The sequence below is a fragment of the Scophthalmus maximus genome, chromosome 15 (assembly GCF_022379125.1).
Source record: "Scophthalmus maximus strain ysfricsl-2021 chromosome 15, ASM2237912v1, whole genome shotgun sequence".
Classification (NCBI taxonomy): Eukaryota; Metazoa; Chordata; class Actinopteri; order Pleuronectiformes; family Scophthalmidae; genus Scophthalmus; species Scophthalmus maximus.
In genome coordinates this window covers 6,000,157-6,023,821 of record NC_061529.1, presented here as the reverse complement: position 1 = coordinate 6,023,821, position 23,665 = coordinate 6,000,157, and the positions used below count along the sequence as shown (strand labels likewise).

Below are 23,665 nucleotides of genomic sequence, written 5' to 3'. Positions count from 1 at the left end.
TCTCATAAACAAACCACGTTGGGAGGTGAAAGAGTGAAAGACCGTAAATATGGTTGTATTTGAAAATGACAGAGTTAATGAATCGCTGCCTCATTCAGTCTCTAATCGTCTTGAGTGATTTTTAATTTGCAAATTAATTCCGCTTAAACACATCACTCAGACGAATGGCTGTGGACGGAAAAAAGAAGACGCAGATGCCAAACACCACAGGCACAGTGAAGTGTTCTTCTAATCCTATACACTTACACTGGTCATAAGCACTCACTTATAAATGATTAACGAGAAGCAATAAAAAAATGTAGCGCAGTATGTGGATTAAAGCCACAGTTGAATAGCGGAGGACAAAACAAAAGGAAGGAGCAAGGTGACACCTGTGAGCTCTCCCTTCTACCTCCACCATCATCATCCCTTTGAGTGTGTGTGTGTGTGTGGGAGCTGGAGCCTGCCTGACCCATTATGGACCAAAAATGAAATAATCCCTAATTCATATTGGCTTTCCTCATTTTCTCAACATACTGGCACTATCTGGCTTTCACACACACACACACACACACACACACACACACACACACACACACACACACACACACACACACACACACACACACACACACACACACACACACACACACACACACACACACACACACACACACACACACACACACACACACACACACACACACACACACACAAAGCTTCAAGAATGAAAAAAAACAAACTCTCTCGTCGAATAAATATCAACATTAAAAAACAACTTCAAACTGTTGCCACAGCAGAATAATTAATTGTACACGTGAGGCTCTTTTCCTCTTTTACTCAGTGTTAGTTTTCCTGAAGAGTTTATGGTCTCACTCGCTAGTTTCAAGTCTTTTCTTCGATACAGCATGATGTTCATTTTTATAAGTTATGGTCCCATTTAGAGTAAAACAGACGATAAAGCACAATATGGATTGGAACGTGGATACAGCGTGATTGACAGCAAGTACCGTCCAGTTGGAGCATGGTTGCAGGTGTAGGTGGACGTGAGTCAGGGCCGTGACACTTCAGGTGGTCTTGTGTGCATGTGCACATTTCCCCTCACAAGATGTCAAACATGATCAGTGTAGAACATCATCTCTGGCACACTCTGAACTGAATAATTCATAAAGGAGTAAAACTGAATTACAGTTGGAATAATAAAAACTTAATGCAGCCATTTTAAAACAGAAACAAGCCTGGGAAAACTGAACTTGTGAACGTGTGATTTATGGGAACAATATAACTCCGTAGTCATATAAAATTTAATATGTACAGGCTTCAGAGTGTTGTGCGCCGTTTTTTTTTGCCCTGTGATTTCATTGAGAAGCTCTAAAACACAGGCCATAAAACTGAACGGCGAGATCGGATTTCAGGCCGAGTGAAGGCGCGAGGGTGCTGAAGCCGGAAACACCGGCTACGACGGCTGCTGTACTCGCATCTATCGATCACATCTTTGTCTGAGCCATTCACACACATGTACACACAAGCCCCGAATTTGAGTTTTATTCCAATTATAACCACAGAAACTTTTATTTTGTAAGAAGATATTCAACACATGACTTTAGCCTTATCTGCTTAAAGAGACAAGCGAGCCGGAGTCAAGGCCGTGCAGTTACGACTGCTGCTTCAGACGCACCGAGACCAACCCCTCCTGTTAACTATCAGTGGTCTGCCACACCACTTCGTCCACAGTGAGTGTGTGAGCGTGTGTGTGTGTGTGTCTACGTCAGAGAGAGCGCAAGACAACGAGAGACAACGATTGAGCATCTAAGAAAACACTTAACATGCATGACATGTTCTCTGGGAGGCAGGCCGATGTTGCTATAGCAACCGGTGTGGGTCATAAGCCCGGCGGCATATTTGATTGGCTGAGTGGTGAGATGGGAGGGACAGCGTGCTTGACTTGCGCACTCTTACAGGACCCCCCCCCCCCCCGTACAGGTTGTTATTTAAGATCGGCTTCTTGCTCCTTTATCCATTTGTCTGGATTCTCATCACAGAAGTACGTAACACGAGTGTGCCGATTCCTTCCATCATACCGTCCCATTCATGACACTGCCAACATCTTACAGCAAATCCTGACCTTACAAAGATGCAGTAACCTCACCAATGGAATCATACAAGCGTGATTATATGAATATATGAAGTCGTCTCTAACTGCTGCCTTCTATGTGCACACTAACACTCAAGGATTTCAGGTGAGAAAATAGACCAAAAAGTATCGTCCCGCAGTGCCGCGCAGTGATCGGTGTCTGATAAGTCTTGGAACTCTCCATTACTCAAACTGGACACAAGCAGCCATCCACTTAGGCTGCATTCAAACAGACAACAGTCGTGTGTGAAGATTTGCCAGCCTGAAGCCATTTCAAGGCAAAACAACGACAAAACAAAAAATATCCCATGGTCGCCCTATTTAAAGTTGAAACCTTGGCAAAAGCGCTGCATTTGTCATTTGAGTAGTTGTACAGCTTTAAACGGTGATTACCATAACCAGAGAAGCAATAATTGTTTAACATAAAGTTCTGGAGTTGTAAAACACTGTTTCTCCTGCAGTGTTTTTGGCATCGGAATTTTTTCTCTCCCAACTCATTACTCCAACTGGCCCGTTTGGTTGTCTCAGCACCTGAAACCTCTGCACCTCCCTCTGTACAACAGTCCCTTGTGTTTTTAAAGCAACACTGTTGTTCTTGTTCGTCTGATAAGTCAGACTTACTCGTTCCACATCTTGGCGTTCTGGCAGCTACACGTCTGATAGCGAAGAACTACAAGGAGCAAATTGGAAAAAATGCTCAGAAATCTATATTTGCCAGAGACAAATATATATTTTGTGGTCTTGCGAAGCCATTTCCATTCATTTGAGCTACAAAGAAGAACGCTGGTTATAATGCATTACACAACCTGATACTGTGTGACATATCCAGGTAGTGATGCAGTGATGCTACTACAGTCAATCGTATGCAAATTAATTAATCAATTCCAATGCCCGAGGCTTTTGGGGCGAGACAGAAGAAAAAAACAAACATGAAGCAGATTCCTGCCAACACCTCGAACCAAGGCTTTCGTCTTTCATGGCCACTTCATGCTCCACAACTGGGAAAGTGATTTCACCCTTTTAAGCTTCTACGTACTAAATATTGCATCGTAAAACACTGCTCCTGTCTCACGGCAAAATGACCAAAGTCTTGATAATCAAACACATCAATGGCAACAATAAAGAAGCTCACACGATAATACGACGTGTTACGACCATCAGCCCCCTTCCCCCTTCTACGGGGAGATGAGTGTGTGTCACTGCAGCGGCTAATGATGCAGCGTTACCTTCATATACAGCTGTGATATCATATCCATGTGGCAAAGTGTGTGAAATGTACACAATAAAGGGGGATGTGCAGCCCAAACAAACAATACTCAGAGCACTTCTCTAATGATGACTTGCACTTGACGTCCTACAATTTTCCCCTTACTCACTTACACACACACACACACCTTTCCTCCCGTCACGGTCCCCGCTGGCCGATTCTCCTTACGACAGTAACCTTTAATGTATCTGCTCTAATTGGCCACTCTCTCCAGAGACATGAGTGTGTCGTCGGCCCTGTCTGTTCAGCCTTCGAGACGGAAAAAACACAAGACTGGATTCACGGATAATCACATCAGGGAGGATGGTTGTTAAGACACTGTACATTGTCCTACGTGATGATGTTATCAAAAAAGTCAGATGATTCTTGTGTGCTAGTAGCTTCTACAGTCAATATGACATGATATAAGTCTAACTATCACAGTTCTTTTACTGTGTTAGTTACCAACTGGTACTGAGCAGAGCATCAAAGTGAGCTGCAGGTGAGAGCATCTCAACAATTTCATTAGAAATGCAGCCAAACGCATGACTTAAAAAACAAAACAAATGGAAGCCTACATATATTTATATTCCCATGAAACCGAAAACATACATTTCAGCAAATTATGCGCCTGAAATTTGAATTTTCTGCCTGGTAACATCAAACTAAAGGAGCACAGGTGTAATTGTTGGGTTAGGAAGGTAAAGTTGTATTTCCTTTCACATGCCACATTTAATTCTCAAAGACAGATTGCATACATGTTTACATATTTATACACACTTAATTTTATTGATTAGATTTTTAACTTAACGCTCTCCTGACTTATTATGCAGCAAGGCAAATACCGTGTGTGTGAAAACTTACTTGGCAATAAACACACATTCGGATATTGTTTTTGTCGAGCTGTTTTGTGGTGGTTTGCTCTTTGGATAAATCGTGCCTGTCTCACTGGTGAAAAATGCTTAGAAAAAAAAGAGGTATCCCTGAAGCTTTCCCCAGTTCCTCCAAGCTGCAGGGAAGCAGCCTTCTACTTATTACGTGAAAATGATCGTACATGTGCTTCCCACTTGACCCATTTCAGAACAATTTAGTTAGAGATTTAAGTATCTCAGAACATTTTCTGTACAGCTAAGAGGGATTTGGCCTTTATACATTCTACCACATTACCATACATCATTAGCTCCACTACTCTACATATCTGAAAAATCATTTTACTCTTAAGAGGCTCCTTAAGAAACGAGAGCCAAAAGCCGCAGAAGAACACGGCCTCCGTTTCTGCCCGGCTCTTCAAGCAAACTGATAAATATGAGAGGGTTTACTTTCCCTGACATTAATAAGCTGAAGCTACACAGGCAGACTCTTCACGTACGTCTGGGCTAATATTCAGTATCAAATTAAAATAGGTGGCCTTGATGTAAACAAAAGCTGGGCAAAAGAAAAAAAGAAAAAACCTTAAGGGGGAAAAATCCCCGCGATGACTTAATGCACTGTTGACAAGTCCAAAATTTAAATAGGGCGATAAGACAGTGCTTAGAAGAGCTGACTGGAACAAACCGCAGCAGAGGTATTCTTCTCTCTCTTTACACTTCAGCCACAGGCTCAGCAAATGAACCGCTGCGGAGCCCGAGCTGACTGGCACAAGCTAAAGCTGCTTAACTTTGTTTCTCGGGGGCTCTGTTCACTACAGCCAGCGACTCGCTGGGCTGATGTTGCACCGAGCTCAGACAGAAGTGGATTCACTTTGAACACCCCCCCACCCTTTCATTTTTCTTGAGCTGTACAGAACTGGTCTGTATAATAATAATAAGAACGTTTTCCGCAGCAACATACCACACAGACCTCATATAAAGTCATTTTCTGCCATTTACCACTTTTCAAAAAAAAAAAAAGAATAGAAACCAAATCAGCCTCAGCTGATATCAGTAAATGTAAACTGTTGCTGCTTATTTCCTCTCGCAATTGGCAGAATTTGATATTGTCGTCAATGTACTCGGCCGTCAAATTAATTTAGGAACACCTGGATATAACTCATGCACATGAGGGATCATAAAGTTTATTGTGTTAATAAACTTTAACAGTGTTTCAACAAAAAAATGTGAGAGTTCGGGAGGCTTCTGCAGGAAGTTCTTAGAATATTTTATGTTTAGGTTATGAGTTGCCATCATGGCCCTGGCATTGGGATAAGATGTGACTCTCCATTTTAAAGAAGATATTAACAATCGTGATATGATTTCTAGAGACCTAGACTTTTTATCTGCTCCCCGCTATTTGGTATAATATTGAAATGCTTCTATTGTACTTTTAACTTTTTGGGTTTGGTTGTCCGCATGCAAGTTAGACCGATTCTCTGAATAGATTGGTGTTGCAATAAACATATATATTCAAGGCAGGACAACTCTGGCTCACCGAGTTAATGCTGTATGGGTGCACAAGATATGTTCTTCATCAATAACTTTCACAAAGGGAAGGATTTATAAGAGAATTGTTGTATTAGACTGCATTTGTTTTAGCAAAACGTTCCTAATAAACTGACAAGTGAGTGTACTTCTACCACGTCGCTACGTTAAAGTTAAGGAGGGAGAGGCGGAAAGGTGTCAGCCGACTTCATTCACCTGTGGTTTATTCCTGAATTGCTCTGCTCCGGTGCCAGAGGTAGGCGCTGGGCGCTCGAGGGTAGCACACTGGTTCAGCGAAGATGAATTTAAATGGATTCAATTAACTTGAGGCTCGCTGACTTGAGGGATCGTCCCATGACTGGAAGATGAGTGGGTCCATCCTCTAAGTGGCAGGTCAAACCGACAAGAACTCAACTCAACGTATGCCTTATACTGTGCGTTGACCCCTGTCAGGGAAAGTGTGTAAAATGTGTGGGAGAGTTATTGGGGTTGTACGGGAAACCAATTCTTAAGCATAAAATGGTGTTAAAAGATTCCTACAAATGTCAGGATGGAGGGCTGACGAAATTTACAAACTTATGGGTAATTGTCTGAAACACCTGGTGAGATTTCATTCTGCCCTCCAGGCTCGTACAGTACGTGTTGTTAAGTTCATCGCAGCAGCTGAAAGTACGACTCACAGCCTGCGCTACAGAACAAATGGGAGGAAGTCAGTTTGCTCACGGGTGCGACTTCCTTTAATGTGGTTTAAAATCTATTTTTGATAGATATTTTGAGTCATCTATCAAGCAAAGACAACCAACAGTGACGTGGGGATTTCCCTGATATTCTCAGTTTTATATCGTTGTAAACTGAAGCATTTAGAATTTTAAATGTCAGCTTTGACTCTTTTAATTGTTTGGTTTAATAGACCAGATGAAAAAAAATATTATCATACTAATCAACCGTAAAAAATAATCAAGTTGCAGCTCTTAAATAATAGTTATATTATCATATTATCAAACTTATGTTGGGACAAAACTTTGATGACTATAGTCAGAACATCTCTTAAAAATATTGTATATAATGAATTTGCTTAAAGGTCAAATCCATTACGTCTGTATGACTAAGAGAGAAGCTGTAAGAACATTGTACTCAGATATGATTAGGGGAGAAGCATTCACAGGAACGGCTTGGCAGCGCTTGTGATTGTGGTTTCACTAACTCGCGTGTGATTTACTTCCATCATCAATTAGAACAGCAAGCTGCCAACGACGACAAAAACCACTGGAGGAAATCTGATAAATCAGAAACGTTTCTGTTCTACAAGACACGGTGGCCAGTGGCCAACATCCAGTCGACAGTTCAACTCGCAATAAGTTGCCCAGTTTTGACATTCTTCAGCTGCAGTGGCAGCGAGGTCCGGTAAGACATGTCAACTGTAAATATTTCGGTCATCCTGGACCTTTCTGCTTTGTCACGCAGAGCACTTTACTGAAATGTGCTTATGCAAGGACTCCCGCTGCATCAGATGGGACGGTGCTTATTCTGCTACATGCTGGTATCTGATTGCAACAGACAGTTCAGATCTGTGAAATACATCAGAGGAGGAGGAGGAGAGGGAAAAGAAATGAAAAAGAGGGACGAATACCGATGGAAAAGTGTGAGTGTCTTTTCAGATGGGGGTTTTAGAGGCTTTGACAAGTCACAGAGGAGAACCAGAGACACACAGGGTGAGAGAATTTGGTAGAAAAATGCAACTCTCTGAAAGGTCAGTGTTCACTCTTAAGATACTGCTATTCAGCCATTCAAAAAGTCAGGCAGTATACAACCTTTATGGTTCAAAGAAACCTGATTTCTCCAACAGGTTGACTTAGTCTGTTTCTTAATTGGATACATGTCTGAAAAGACTGGGCCGGTTTAAGTCAGGAATAAAACTGGGTTATAATAAAGTAAACAGGAATAAAACTGTCTCAAGCCAAATTGTCAGAATAAACATTAGGTACAGCTTAGAGCCAGAGATGCAGCGAGCATACTTTTTCAGTCCCAATGGGCTTTGGGTATCAACCAATAGAAAACCAATCCAATACCAGTGTTTGATTGATAATTAATTCTTTGATGTGTAGGGGAAAATCTGATTTAAATTTAACACTGAGGTGAATATGAGGTAGATAATAGAAATTATGAATACCAGCTTCTTGGTAGAAAACAAAATTCTAAATTGACAAGAACCCCAATATACCTTTTAAACACAGGATAACAAGGTACAGAATTTTATAGGTCGGCCTGTTGTCATCGATATCCAATCCAGCTATTTGATTTCTGGAGTTTGTGCAAGTACAGAGTTTTTTTCACTATTTTTGTTTCGTAAATTCAATATTAAAAGGACTAAAAAAAAGTTTCAAGTTGGTATTCTCGACACTAAAATCTCTACTTTCAAGCACATAGCAAATATGGCTAAGACAGAGAAACCAACTGAATCTGCAATGCTTAGAGCCTTAAACTCCCATTCAAGTGTGCTCACTGGTGCTGGTGTCAGTGAATAAACTGCAACTGGCTTCAGATGAAATGTATGCGAGTTGGTGCAAAACATTGAACACAAAACAGAGACGCAGTCTGGGAACAAGCATCAAGACAAATGCAAAACAAACCTAGGATATCAGACATAACTATGAGAACGGAAAGAGATACATGAGATGACAGCGGCAGACAGTAACCTGCATGAACTGTACATGCTGCACCAACAACCAGCTAGAAACAGGAAGTTTAGACATCCGTGTGACTCAGCGGGCCAAAGACAAACATTTGTTTGCATGCCTCAACCTAAACTGCATGACATCTATGCTTTCATCTTTTTTTGTTGTTGCAGAAAAACCGACCAGGTACATCTCCAACTTGGTCTGATAATGCATTCGGTGCAGCGCCTGTCAGCACAAATGAATTATGGCAATAAAGTGACATCAACGCCTTTGTAAAGCGAGACATAAATAATTGAAATAAGTGTCCTTCTCTTCTGCACAATTAAAAAAAGGAAGCGTTCAAACTGATACACAGCAGGCTTAGGGGCTCGAGTGTTATGTCAGCCTTGGGTTAATCATTCAAATTCCTTTTATTTCAATTATGCACACTTTATGCTACCACAAGCACGGTATCAGCTACATGACAATGTTGTTTAGCACAAGGGCGCGCCACGTTAACAACAGTACTTTCTGCTGTTGAAATCCTCCTGCTGCCCGACTGCTTTTACTTGTCATTTGTAACGCTGCGTTCGTTTATGACCAGACGTGAGAAGCCTGAAATGGGAAATGACTTTGAGCTACCAAGGTGGGGGGGGGGGGGGGGGGGGGACCTTTTGGATCTAATTGTAAGTGTATGACGGGCAATTTCCACTGAAGACACTTCAACATATCCTAGTGGAAACAACAAATCCCTGGTGTATGTAATAATATTCTATTATTGTGAAAACAGACTCACTGTCACACTAATAACTAACTGATTCAGTTGAAGCTGTTGTTGAAGTTATGAGTTCCACATGTGCCTGTGACAAAGGTGTGAAAAAGCCTGTCTGTTACCCTTGACTGTGTTACCGCTAGAGCCGAAATGATCTGTTGAATAATAGACAAGTCGATCAACAGTTTACTGGCAGTGATTTAAATATTGATTCATCTGACCCACTCGTTAGGCAAATAAGCCAAAAATCCACTACATCTTTCAAATGTCAATATTTGCTGTTTTTGTGTAATATGTGATTGGTTGGTTGGACAAAACCAGCCATTTATAGAATCTAGAAATATATGAATCACTTATGGTAGCAAACGCAGCAGCATTCGCATTCAATTGGAGATGTGTATGTATATATTATGTCATTTTAGCTCTGTTGTGGTCTCCACCAACTCCTGGGGGAAATATTTCCAGAAACTGAGACTTAAGGATGACACAGATACCCGCTTTTGCTTCATACAATACATTAATAGGAAAACTCCGGAAAATGTCCGCACCCAACTTTTCCAGACATTTCCTGGAGTCCTTGTCTGGAAACAGCTCATGAAAATAGTGAAGCAAAACAGTTAAGTAATAACGATGTAGGATGCTTTAAAAAAAAGCTCCAGATCTGAGAGGAGCTTCTACTCAAAGTCACAAAAAACAGCAGAGTCCTCATGAAACTCAAAAAAAGAAAAACCCCACCAACAACAAAGAAAGAATCAACAAGCTCTCGAGCCTTTAAAAATCCTTCCTCAATCAAGGCCAACCACTGCATGACTTGTAAACGTGAACCGCAGACGGTCCCCTCTGGGACACTAGTACAAACTCAACCAACAAAACAAATAATTGCACTTAATCACGCTGCCAACTTCCATACGTACTGGGACCAAAGAGCCTCGGCCCGTTAAACGTGGAACTGCCTTGAGGGCGGCTGCGGCCGTCTGGTTTAACCAGATTATGATTATGTCACACGGGAGATTACCCATCTGACACACAAAAGTCAGAGTCAGACACAGCCATGTTCCTAGAAACACACACACACACACACACACACACACACACACACACACACACACACACACACACACACACACACACACACACACACACACACACACACACACACACACACACACACACACACACACACACACACACACACACACACACACACACACACACACACACACACAGCCATCTGTTACAGCCACTGTACGCTTGTTCTCTGCAGCACATAAAGCCGGATCATTGCAAAGAAGAGGGCAGGGGAAGGATGATGTGTGAACTGCACAATCTGATAAGATCTCTGCTGGAAAATGCCCCCCCACCCCACCCCCTTCACTATCTCCTGAGAACTACCTCTGTGAATAAAGGATAAATAGATCATAAGAAAAGAAAAGGGCCAGGCTACGGGAAAGGCTTTATATAGACGGATGAAGCAGAGAAGAGGTTTCTCCCCCTCTCTGTGCAATGGCTGCCTGCTTGGCTGCAGCTGACGCAAAATGGAGCCGAGAAAGCGAGAAGGGGGAGATGAAGGGAGAAGTGAGGGGGCAATTGGGAGGAGAGGGGGGGAAAGAAAGGGGGACAAAGTGTGACAGCAGCACAGAGGGGGGAGAGAGCAGCAGCAGCAGCAGCAGAAGAGAAAAAGGCTCATTTGTTCTTCATCTGTCTGTGCTCTTTCTCCCACCTTGGCCCAGATTTTGAGTCTGCCTCATAGTCCCTTCTAACTAATGGAATGGAGGGGCAGACGAGCGGGAGGGCGGCGAGGGACGGGGCAGGACGCACACAATCAGAGAAACACACACACAGACTGATACACACACACACACACACACACACACACACACACACACACACACACACACACACACACACACACACACACACACACACACACACACACACACACACACACACACACACACACACACACACACACACACACACACACACACACACACACACACACACACACACACACCCACCCTTTGCAGAGGCTATTAGTCCCCACACCCATTATTACTTCCTAATGATCTAATGGCAAGTGGGGAGATCTCGCTGGAGCGGGGGAAGCCTGCTAATCTGAGAAGGCAGATGTCAAAGCAAAAAGACAGAAAAACCTGCTGCTATGGATTCATAAAGTACAGGCAGCCGAGGGGAATAATGACTGCACAGATAAAGACCAAGGCGGAGGGAATCAGAAGAAGAGGCTGTTGAGCTTTGACTGGAGCAGATGGCTGATTTAAAACAGTGCTTCAAGCAAAGCGGTGTATGCAGATTCCAGCCAGGTGTCTGACACAAAGAGAAAACGAAGAGAAGGAGGAGGAGAAAAAAAAGTGTGCTATCTAGTGAGAAGCACATTCAATACTATTTACATGAGGAGGAACCCGTTCTGCTGAGAGAGGCACAGCAGCTTTGTCTGCTTGGGACAGCTTCGGTCGTTTTAAACAACACAAACTGAGATCATTACATCTATGTTGTGACGATTTCCATTAAGAAATTAGTCAAATTACAGAAGCATGTAGTTGATTAAGCTTTGACAATTGTATAGTAACTTACTAATAGTACAATTGTTTTATCATAAACAATTAGTCAGTCAATAGTTTAGTTAGAGGACTGAAAATAGGCAAGGATTTTGATGATAATCGTTTAATCAAGCAAAAATGCCAAATGTTTTGTGGTTCCCGGCTTTTGAAATGTGAGGATGGATTCTTGCTTGTCTTTTTTTTATTGAATCAAATAACATTGGATATTGGACTGTTAGTCAGACATTAAGATTTGAAGATGTCACCTTGGTTTGACAAAACATTTTTCTCTTCTATTTATCTTAAAGATAACAAACATCCATGATGAAATAATCATTAGTTGCATCACCAAGTAAACTCTGAAACTGCTAAATAAAATTCTTAGAAGCAGGAAATGGTTATAAAATACAACTGTATCTATGTATTATTCCTAAATCAACAACAACATGCAGGCTGCATGTACAATGTTCATTGTGGTGTGCATTAAACGGTTAAATTGGTTGTGGTACATCAAGGGCATGTCTGTTCTACTTACATGAATTACACTATAACATAGTCAAAAAGCAATTATGTTGGAGTCCATTAGCTACTTTAGATGGTTTTCACACGAGGGAAGTTTCCAGTTACTTCCCTTGTAACCGACAACGTTTTTTATGGAGCAGTTTGCAGTGTATTTGTCTAATAGTGAGCTGGCCTGTCTGGTTCAATGGAAATGTGGAACAGGCTGTAGAGATGAAATGCAATCAGTAGGCAAGGAGGTCTTTGGGGAAAATAATCTGTTGTAGCAAAGCGGTGCGGGCAGGGAAACCCTTTAATCCCCCAAACACGGGCCAAGAGAGCAAATGGGGTGAACTGCTGATGTCTCTGTGCAGGGAAGTGAACAAAACCTAAACAAATGCATCATCACAGAATCTAGTCTGGCGCACCTCCACTTTTAAGGAGACCGCGATGGGAAATCAATGCAAACGTGTCATTGGATAACATCAAACCCAGCATCAAACTAGAAGGGCGCTCACAGAACTCATAGTTAGTTTTAGAGTAATCCTTCTTACAGACAAACAAATGGCAATGAAACCTCCTTATAACCTCCTTAGCCGAGGTAAAAGCTATAACCCTGCGTCAAACTACCTAACCATAAATTCAAGACATTTTTACATTCAATGTTCCAAAAAATTTTATTATTCAGAAACTGCTCGATATATCTGCCTGCCAATACTAATACAAATTTGGCAAACTATTTACAGTGGAGTGAACCGCCGTCTAGTAGCTCACTTTGGCAAAATTTCCGCCCATTTGCAACCACTTCATTCTTAAACTGTACAGCCACAGAATTGACTCGGCACAGGCCAGCAAATCAATATTAAGTAAGAGTGTGTACAAATAGCGCTGACCGCTGAGAGACACACACACACACACACACACACACACACACACACACACACACACACACACACACACACACACACACACACACACACACACACACACACACACACACACACACACACACACACACACACACACACACACACACACACAGCCACAGCTGATGCTGAGGAGGTGGTGTGTGTGCTGTTGCTTGAAACCGGCCGTTAACCTCGCCTGTATAAATGACACCTAAAGGATTTGCGGGGTCTGGTCTGGTGCCAAATTTAGCGCTGGCTGCACTCAACATACATAACATCAAAATAACGAGTGGAATTCCCTCTCAAGACCAGGGGAGAATTTTCTAATCCCTCAAAAATTAACCCTTGAAGACTCTGTGAGCAGTATATCCATCTCTGCATTTGATACTTGAGGCAAACCTAAAGGCCTCACAAAGATCAATAATGGATCATGACCTCTCTATAACTATGGACTGTACAACTGGAGGACAAACAGATACATTTCACATCTCTCAATCAATGTTTATGCAAATGCAGGACTTCTATTTCACTGCCATATTGTATGTCAATATCACCAAAAGAAACTCTTTGTACCGGTGAATCAGGATACTGACAAAACTCTCAAACTGTATTTGTGAGGCTGCTTTTTAGTGTTTTCGCTCCGAGCCATTTGAAGAGCCTGCCCAAGGATCTGACAGCAGCTGAAAGTGCAAGAATCTTTACACACAAATTCACAAAGGTAACGTTTTTGGTCTGGCTTTCGAGTAAAATGTCTTGTATCCATTTTTTATGACATTTACTTTATTGAGTTCGTTTTTGATTCTCTCCCATTTACTTATTTATTATATTTTCTCTCCTTTATTTTATTACTGTTTTTGTATATTTTATTGATTCCATTATTTCCCTTTCATCGTTTCTACTTGTGACCATTAGTCTCAAGTTGTTTCTACCACTGTCAGTCATTTATAAATCACTTGGAATGGCAAAGAAAACGAAATGGTTTCAATTGCAATTGCAGATTGAAACGTGACATACTGATCTAACTGTGGTAACACCCATTTAGCATTTATAAGCACGATATAAATATTTCAAGAATGGATATAACACACAATATCCCAGATCTAAACCATCATCTTCTAAATGCTAACCAAGGGGGAGGTTTCAAATGTGAACGCACAGTGAACCGCATCTTCTACTTCACACAAACGTTCGTAACACCTTAACCTCTCCCCTACTGTATATTCAGTGTGAATGAAGCGCTGGTGGCTATATTCTCTTTGAGCCGCCTGTCTGAGGCTCAGTATTTAATGAGGTATCGCTGCCTACAAAAGCTGTGCGTCACACGCTCGTGTAAAGATGAACCGCTGTGGGTATCAACGGAGCAGGCAATTCCAAAACAGGTGGCGGCAGCAGTTCCTTACCGTCCACACAGCTGAGGGCAGATTGAACGTGACAAACAAACATCCATGCATCCTGCAACACTAAAGTGGGAAACAAGCTGAAACGGATGCCAGATAGCAGAAGTTACAGCGTAGGTTTTTTTTAAAACATATAACGTGACCTATTGTAATCAGTTTCATGAAATATGAGCTATTCAGTAAATCCATGCTATCTCTTCCCATACTTCCAGAAATAACAACACATTTCTGATGCAAGTGGGCCAAGAATAGTAGTGATCTCATTCCAATATATAAACAAAATTGTCAAGTGAATACAACCAGTTATGGCCATTTCACTGGACTGAACAAGGTGAAGACAAGACACACCGTATTATCACATCTTATATTAACAGTAAGTATGATGGCGACACTCGTTACGTCTGTGTTGTGTTTTCCTGGCTTCACGTGTCATTGTTGAGGTTATCAAAAGATGTTTCTACTAAACTATGTTCTAAACTAAAATTGAAACCAGTAAGTGGTCAATGCTTCATTGTGGGCTTCTAAATGTGCCCAGCCAATGGCAGCCGAGGTATTCAAGTCATTTACTAAGGCAGAACGAGCAAAAGTTGAATGTAAAAATACAGAATTATATACAAAAGTCAAGAATTTTAAATGTAGGTAATGTACTCAAGAAGTGTGACCTAATTAAGTGTTCCTCTGAGTGTTTGTGTCAAGATGTCAGCATTTTAAGTTCATGGTGTGGAAGGTCTATGTGTTCAACTGACTGCTGCGACTCTGACAACCTGTTGTATTTTATGAGCTTATGCTTCAAATATAAAACCTTAATCTACAATCTGACAGCTGTCATATAAATCCAGTGATGTCAACACGGCAGTATGTCCCCAGTGAAATAAATGACTGTCAGTGCCAGAGTCTCTTCAGTAAAATCAGTGTAAAGCCAACTAACCAGTCTTTCACGACCAGAAGAGTTAGATCAACCATGTTTAATTTCAAAAAAATAATCTATGACTGCATGCTTAAGAGAAGTTATACCAGCAGTAAAGGATCAGCTCATGTCAAATCCAAGATAAGACAAAGATATTCTGGAAAATGGAAAAAGAAGGGTCTTGAAAACTGCAAAGCCTCTGTATTGCGTTCATACTCCTGATTCTATAAAACTAGTATCAGCCGCAGCCAGTTAATAACCTGCATCAGCAAACACACTCTTGTGCGTCAGCTGCAGGTAAAAGCTGCTTGTTCAGCCCAGCAACCACTGAGTCATGTGGGAATACCAGGGAGAAATCGCACACCTCCAAACACACACACATGACGCACCTAGTGTCACGCTATCAAATACCCTCTGAATGCAGATTAAACCTCTGACAACTTCCAACTGTGTTTCCCAATTAGCTTGGAAATGTCGAATGTACTCAGCCTGACAATATTTGGCCAATTACACCACTGGAAGTTCAAACCATGCAGTAAAAGATGAACCCAGGCCGCGCTAATGACGACTGTAAGGCTACACCCATACTACTTTATTGTTTTATAACGTCCCCATCCACTCAAGTGTTTTAGCTCCGTATCAGAAGTGGTTCCCATCTATTCCAATGTGTCGCATGACCATTCATGTACACTGAGCATTTGCGTACCGGCGTAAACACGCAGTAGATCATCTTCTCTGCTGTTGGATGCTTGGTTACTGAAAATTCTGAAACGACAAGGGTGAAATGTAACAGCGGGGATTTCTTCTCTGACAGTGAGTGTTCACGGCATGACCGGTAAGAACCAATCGGGAAGAGAACGCGGGTGACTGCGTCATCGTGTCCAGACGCCTCCGGGTTTGCCCGTCCATACTACAACTCAGCCCTGGAGTTTTCAAACTAAAGCAGGGCGAGCAACGTTTCCAAACTTCTCCGTTTAAGGCGCTTGAAAACTCCGGAAGTAGTGCGGACGACAGGCGTAAACGTGGCCGCAGTGATGCGTTTTTAAAAACGATAACTAAGTAATGTGGATGTAGCCTAAGGCACCGCCAGCATTGTGATTTTGAATACAACCCCCTTGCGGTGTGGTTTAGCAGGAAATCTATTTTTTCCTTGCTGATATATGTATAAACGTTGTTTCCTAGGTTGTCTAAAAAAGGGGGCTTTTTGTTTTTTATTTAAAAAAAGTATAATTACCAAATGTTTTAAAGCTTGTTTTATATGCAGCCACTTTGGTGCTTAGCACTCTGAGCTGATGCATCATCTGTTGCTCACTCTTTCTACATGGGCTGTTTTCTTTGCAGCTCATTGAATGCTGGAATTACAGTGGAACCATTATCGACAGTGCATATCATTTTAAGATGCACACTCGGCCACCAGCTCCCCAAACTTCGGCACTACATGCGTGACATTTCCAAACAATAAACATTCAACCTGCATGAGTGTTAACTGTAAATGTAAAGGGTTTTTTTTTAAAAGGTCAGAACAGATAGTTGACATCGCTCTTATGTCTGTGTAATGAGGCTGCAATGTAATCTTATTGTGTACATGTGACCAAATGAATCTACACATTATCCTGGAGAAGTAACACTAGAAAACTGGGGAAAGGCTTTACACAACCCTGGTTAAACCACAATCCACAGTACTCCCTTTAATGATATCCCTTAAATGGCAGAACTGACTTGCCGCTACAAGTCGGACCAAACGCCGTACGAAAAAGAGATCTTTGTAACGTGATGTCAAGTAGGCATTCGAAATTTCTAATGGTTTCTCTTCTCCGTTGCTTCGCCGCTAGTCTGCCTCAGCAGGTTCACAGGCGTACAAAATATTCGGAAACACTCGAGCACGAGCCAACAGTTAAAGCAAACAATTGCACACAACAGGAAACCACATCACTATGAAAAGCCTTAAACCAGCCAGGGATGACACGACTGGCTCACAACGCACCGTGCAGGACTGTTTGCATAAAGAACACAACAAATCATAAAACACTATAGTAGCACCATTATTTCACTGGGAGCACAAGGTGTGAAATGTATATGCTTGTGTAATTTGAAGTAAACATTTTACTCAATATGAATTATATACATGTATATGGACTAATGATGAATTATGGGATGCCCCTGGGATTTTAATGCTTTCAGAACATTGGGCCGAATGCACCTCTGTATATCTGCCGGATTTTATTATTTTTCACTATCACAATTATTGAGAAAACTGTCATATGTATTGATCTTATACTGACTGTGATTTTTTTTCTCATCACAGTGCTTCTCTTTAGTTCAGTCCAATGCTTAAGGAAGAGTTATTTTCACATACAGATTATTTAAACAGACTAATGGGGGGAGGTGGCAGTCATACTTTTTTTTTGCTTTTGACATTTCCTCGCTGAAAACTGCCGAAGGCCGGTCAACAATGTGAAAAGGAAACTCTACGGCCAACATCTTGAATCAAGGTCACAGTATAATGGGCTACGACAAATTTTAAACCCATTACATAATCTCCTGAGCTGTGTCATTATAAGAGTACGGCTCTGACAAAAAGCACACAGCAGTCGAGCGGTTAGAGCCTCTGGCTTTGGAACTATCAAATGGCACAATTAATAATACAGAAACCAGCTCTGCTCTTTCCAGTCTGATCCCTGGTCTTAAACAATACTTGTTAATACCTTGATGTTTACAATAATTTAGACAAACACTATCTTGTCATCATTAGGGGCCCATTTATAAAGTCAACTTGCTTCGCAAAACATATGGTAAAGCCTTTTACGTTTCTCAGCAGCTGCTGTCTGAAACCAATTCCACTCAAAACAAATAACCATTACATATTCATTGCTTCCCATTAATGCCTATAAAACAGTCCACGTTGTGTGCGTATACTGTTAATGAGCAACATTATGTGACTCTCAGTCCTTCACGGGGCTTGCTATTTGAGAGCTTGGGCAAAGAACCGAGCAATCCAAGGGATAGAGGAAGGACTAATGACCATTTCTGTTAACCGTCAGTGTTCTCTAAAGGTTTTATAAGGTGACATGTTCTTCACACCAGTCACCTGTAGCAGGCTAGGGAAGACAGCTAACTACCTTCCATAGTATTATTTCGAAAGGGGATTTCTTTCCCTCCTGCAAACATACGCGTCTTGATGTGGGTATGTCTTAATCAAGAAATTTGAAACCCAAAATACTACAGCAAAAATGTGTTTTAAAGATGATTCACTTGAAAAGTAAACTCTGCACTACAACCTGAAATGCAATGCACCCTGGCATCAAACATGAGGCCGGCTGTGACTTTGTGTCTGAGATTATACAGAATAATAAGCTTAGGATCCTGATGATGCGATGTAAAGAAGGCATCACAGACATTTTCACTGAATCAGTGATTATCACAAGTTGACGATTTACTCGTGGAGATGTACTCCTGATTCTCCAAACAGAGCTGCATATCTAACATCTGATCTACAACGACAATTTTCTAGTTTCTACACACATACATGATTATGCATGACTACAAAGGGACATTTTGAATGGGTGGGGGTCTCTTTTGGCAGGCTGCTTAAATATATGATATCAATGAAGAAAACTGTTTCGCCTTTATTAATACTGTACAACAAATGGAAAGAAAACCTGATGAAATAGTGATACTCGATTGCAGTTACACTACTACGTCATAGAGATCGTTCCCACAAAGTTGTTTCATGTACAATATAAACAGATATTTCATGACAACTAAACTCAATATATATTGCCATGGGAAACAAATTAGAATGGTTTACAATGCAAGACCATAGAAATTTGTCATCATCAAAAGATTTTCCCTTATTACTGGATAAGCAAAAAAACAGATGAGACATTTATTTACCTGTTATTCGCCTAATTGGTTGTCAGAATATGCATTTATCACTATACGTCTTGATAGTGTGACAGAAAGAAAACGTGTTCAATTCATTCCACCTCCGTAAATGGACTGGGGCCACTTGAGCAAACCCTATCAGATGAGGTTTTCAAACATACTAAAAAGACAAATCAAAACCTTGACTCTGATGCAACCGTATCCACCCATTCATACACAGTTCACGCGTGCATTCAAGGATAAGATGTTTAGAACGCCCATTATATTTTATGAACATGTCAACAACACAAACAGGGACAAAACTGTGAACGTGGGCCCGCCAAGGCAATCCTCGCACGGCGCTCAACTCGCTCTGTAGCCTAAATGGTGACGGGGGAGACAAGTTGGCGGGCGAAGCGGTGCTGCAAGATAAGCAAACCAAGAAGAAGAAAAAAATCACATGGCTGACTGTAAACAAAGCAGTTATGCAATCATTTGCACACTGGCAGGAGGCCCCCACTGACCCCACTATCAACCCCCCCCCCCCCCAGCTCCACAGAGGTCAGTGTGGGAGGGGAGCCAGGACCTGGAGGGCCGCCTGGCGGAGCCCATCCCCCCTGACAATGTGACTCATGTTTCCCGCGGGCTCGGTGTTGCCTGCTTCCCCGCACAGAAGGGGGCGTGGAAAAACGGGGGGGGGCGGGAAAGCAAAAGGGGGCGCCATAATAATTCTGTTAAACATTCACGAGTCCCTCCTGCAAAAACAGATGCACCACGTGCTGTCATTCATTGAAGAAAAAAAAAAGGAAAAAAAATGAAACGTGCAGAAAGAGTCACCGCCACTTCTGGAAACTTGGAAGGCGAGAAGAGGGGAGGCAGGGATGCTGATTGTGACACGGGGGGGGGAGAAAAGTAACACGTCCCTATCGAACAATGTACATGTTAGTGTGTGCAAAAAAAAAAAAAAAAGAAAGAGAAAATGTGCCACTTAGTGCAACGTGGTTTTTTTTTTGTGTGTGTGTGTGCTGGTGACGAACCGAACCGGCGGGAGGGCGAAGCCACCGTACAACCACAACACCGCCCGTGCGAGCGAGCGAGAGGAGCTGATGCCTCCGAATCCTGCCTTGCAACGAGACAAACACGTCACACCGCATGGCTCTTTATTTGTTGACAAGCCCCCACCAACGAAAAAAAAAACTCTCACCCGGCGCCGGGTGGCGGAAAAGCAACGGAGCGAGGGGGGGGGGGGCGCGCCGCTGCGGCAACCACTCGCCCTCCGGCGAGTTGTCTTGCCGATTTTTTTTTTTTTAAGCTAGCTCGAACATGCTAACAGCTCCGGCTAGGCTATAATGTAACGGAGGGGGAAGAGAGAGAGAGAGAGAGAGAGAGAGAGAGAGAGAGAGAGAGAGAGAGAGAGAGAGAAAGCACATTCACCTCCGCTAGCCACCTAGCGCCCATCCCCCAACCCAGCCCTGCCTTTTCTCCCCCGTCTGCGTCCACCATCTTTAATCTGTGCTCCCGTCTCCCTCCTCCCCGCAAAACACGAGTACAAACACACGCAGCACACTCACCTTTCGCGAGCATCGCCGCATCGATCAGCACCCTCCGCGCTTAATAAATCGATTTTCGCAAATAACGCCGTGCGTATTTTTTTAAATATTGGGAAAAAATTGGCCGTGCGAGCGGAACCGCGCCTCGAGAGAAGAGCAGCAATCCTAAACCGCCATCTGGTGGTATGCTCCTCTCCGCGATGCAGCGCGAGCGGCGCAGCCTCAGACCGACACACAGCTGCCCCCTGGCGGACAAGAGCGGGGCGGCGGCGGAGGCGGCGGCGGCGGACGCGCGCCTCGGGGCGAGGGGAGGGGACCGCCAAACCGCGCACACCGCTCACGGGGACGCGCACGAGAGCGGAGAGAGACTCCCCTCTTTTTTCGTTGTTGACGCGACTTGATCAAAACTCATTGAACGTGTGTGTTTAAAAGGTCAGAATTCAACACACACATGCTTGTCTTTTGAATCAGCAAGATGGTCAAATGTGATGATGATTATGTAACACTGCAGGAGATTCAAAGATGCATTACATATTATATATACACTGTAGGTGCACCTGGCTATGGGTTAGGGTGAGGTTTAGGACCGCCAACACACCGCTCACAGGGAGCAGAGAGAGCAGAGAGAGACTCCCCTCTTTTTAAAAAAAAATCATTGTGCATGTGTATGTTAATTATCAAAATCAACACCCACACACACACACGCTTGTCTTTTGAATCAGCTAGATGGTCAAATGTGATGTAAGCATTTTTTTTGTTGAAATGCATCACAGAATTATTATGTTACACTGCAGGAGATTATAAATATGCATAAATATCATATATACACTATAGGTTCACCTAGCTATGGGTTAGGGTTAGGGGTTAGGGATTAGGACCGCTCACAGGAATGCGCACGAGAGCCGAGAGAGACTCCCCTCTTATTTTGAAAAAAAAAATCATTGTGCATGTGTTTGTGTGTTAATGATCAAAATCAATACACACATGATCGTCTTTTGAATCAGAAAGATTGTCAAATGTAATGTAGGCATTCTTTTAGTTGAAATGCATCACAAAATTATTATGTAACACTGCAGGAGATTATAAAGATGCATAAATATCATATATACACTGTAGGTACACCTAGCTAAATAAAAATAAGGCAGTGCAGGGCTGACAACAGTTTTGGAATGAATCCTATACATCCTATGAAGGTTTGAATGTTTTCGACTTAAATTTTTTTGTATTTACGATTTTAGAGTAACATTTCCAAACGTTGCTGAGCAAAAGCATACAGTCACTTACCTCACGCAGTATACATCATTGTATTAATGACCTTTGACCTAGGGTTGTGTTTGATGCTTTCTCTTACTCTCTCCTCTTTTTTTTTCTTACCATCTCTGCCTCTCTTACCTGAGATGGAGAACAAGGCAGTAGGAGAGGGAGTGTGTGTGTGTGTGTGTGTGTGTGTGTGTGTCTTGGGTCTGGTATTGGACGTGCACAAACCCAATTATAGAGCCTGATGGGAGTGTACTCACATTACTGACTACTGCTCGCTGTGGCCTGGTGATGAAGGGAGAGGGATAGGCAGGAAAAGCAATGGCTTCAGATAATTATATTAGTCCCACTTGAAGGTCATTGAGTGGATATCAAATACGTGCGTTACACACACACACACACACACACACACAAACATGTGTCTGTGTGTGTGTGTGTGTGTGTTTGTGTGTGTGCGTGTGTGTGCGTGTTTGAGAGAGAAAGAAAAAGAAAGTAATGCTGGTGAAAATATTTTGTGTACATTTTATAATATATGAGACATTGATATACACACACACTAATGCACACACAAAAATACCCGGCGGTGTTTTTATCTGATGGACGCATTGTTGTTTTCCATAGCAACAGCACGTGTTGCCCATAAAAGCTTTGCCAGATCCTCCCCTCAGGGTTATTTCACAAACACACACACACACACACACACACACACACACACACACACACACACACACACACATTCAAACATTATTATCCTTTAACAAAAATAAAGCGTCACATTTTTTCATGATCTTTTCATAAGAAGTTCCTCAGAGGGAAATGTTGTGAAATTGGATTTATGTATAAATGTTTCACACTAAGTTGGAAAAAAGAAAAGTTGTTGAACATGTATCGTAAATATGTTTCTGATAATCCTATACAGAAACATGAGCATAATAATATTCATCACATCTGTTTCTTCTGTGTACACACTGCTACAGACACACATACACACGTAACCCCCTAAAGAGAATCCTCTGGAGACGTATAGTCAAGTGTCTCGCTAAAAGGGCTTTTCAGTCCTCGTCCACATCTCCTCGGTTGCTCCGGAGATCCAAACACAAAGGAATAGTTCATATTCCTGTTATTTTAAGGTTCTCTGTTTAATCCCCTGTTTTTCAGAAAGGTCAGAGGTCAGCCCCTGAGCAGCAACACTGGACAAAGCAGGAATTCATATGCAATGCTCAATTCAGCATGTCAGAGTCTTGTCAACATGGTGGTTGATCTGTTTTTATCAGTAGCCTGTTCCATCTTGTTGCCTTTTCAGTTTACTTATTATGTGGTTCATTCAAGTGGGGGAATAGGCAAAAAAAAGGTTTTGTCTTGAAAACTGAAATCTGCTGGCTCGTGGTGCAGGCACCTGGAAAAAATATCACTCTCCAGAGATAAATAGGAACAAGAACTAGGTCAGAACAGAAGCCTGCTGACAACAGAGGTAACCATTTTTTCTTTGTGCTAAAAAAGAAATAACCCGCCCAATAGAGATTATTTATATATATAATCATA

The 23,665-nt window shown here is 42.2% G+C and overlaps 1 protein-coding gene across 1 annotated transcript in view; it reads right to left on the bottom strand.

The window, feature by feature from the left end:
* stag1a (stromal antigen 1a) overlaps window positions 1–21,099 on the bottom strand; it is a 38,223-nt gene extending 17,124 nt beyond the window's left edge. Inside the window, exon 1 of the mRNA XM_035609513.2 lies at window positions 20,888–21,099. The gene's annotated coding sequence lies outside the window, so the exon portion shown is untranslated. The remainder of the gene's footprint in view (window positions 1–20,887) is intronic.
* Between the last annotated feature and the right edge of the window lie 2,566 nt (window positions 21,100–23,665).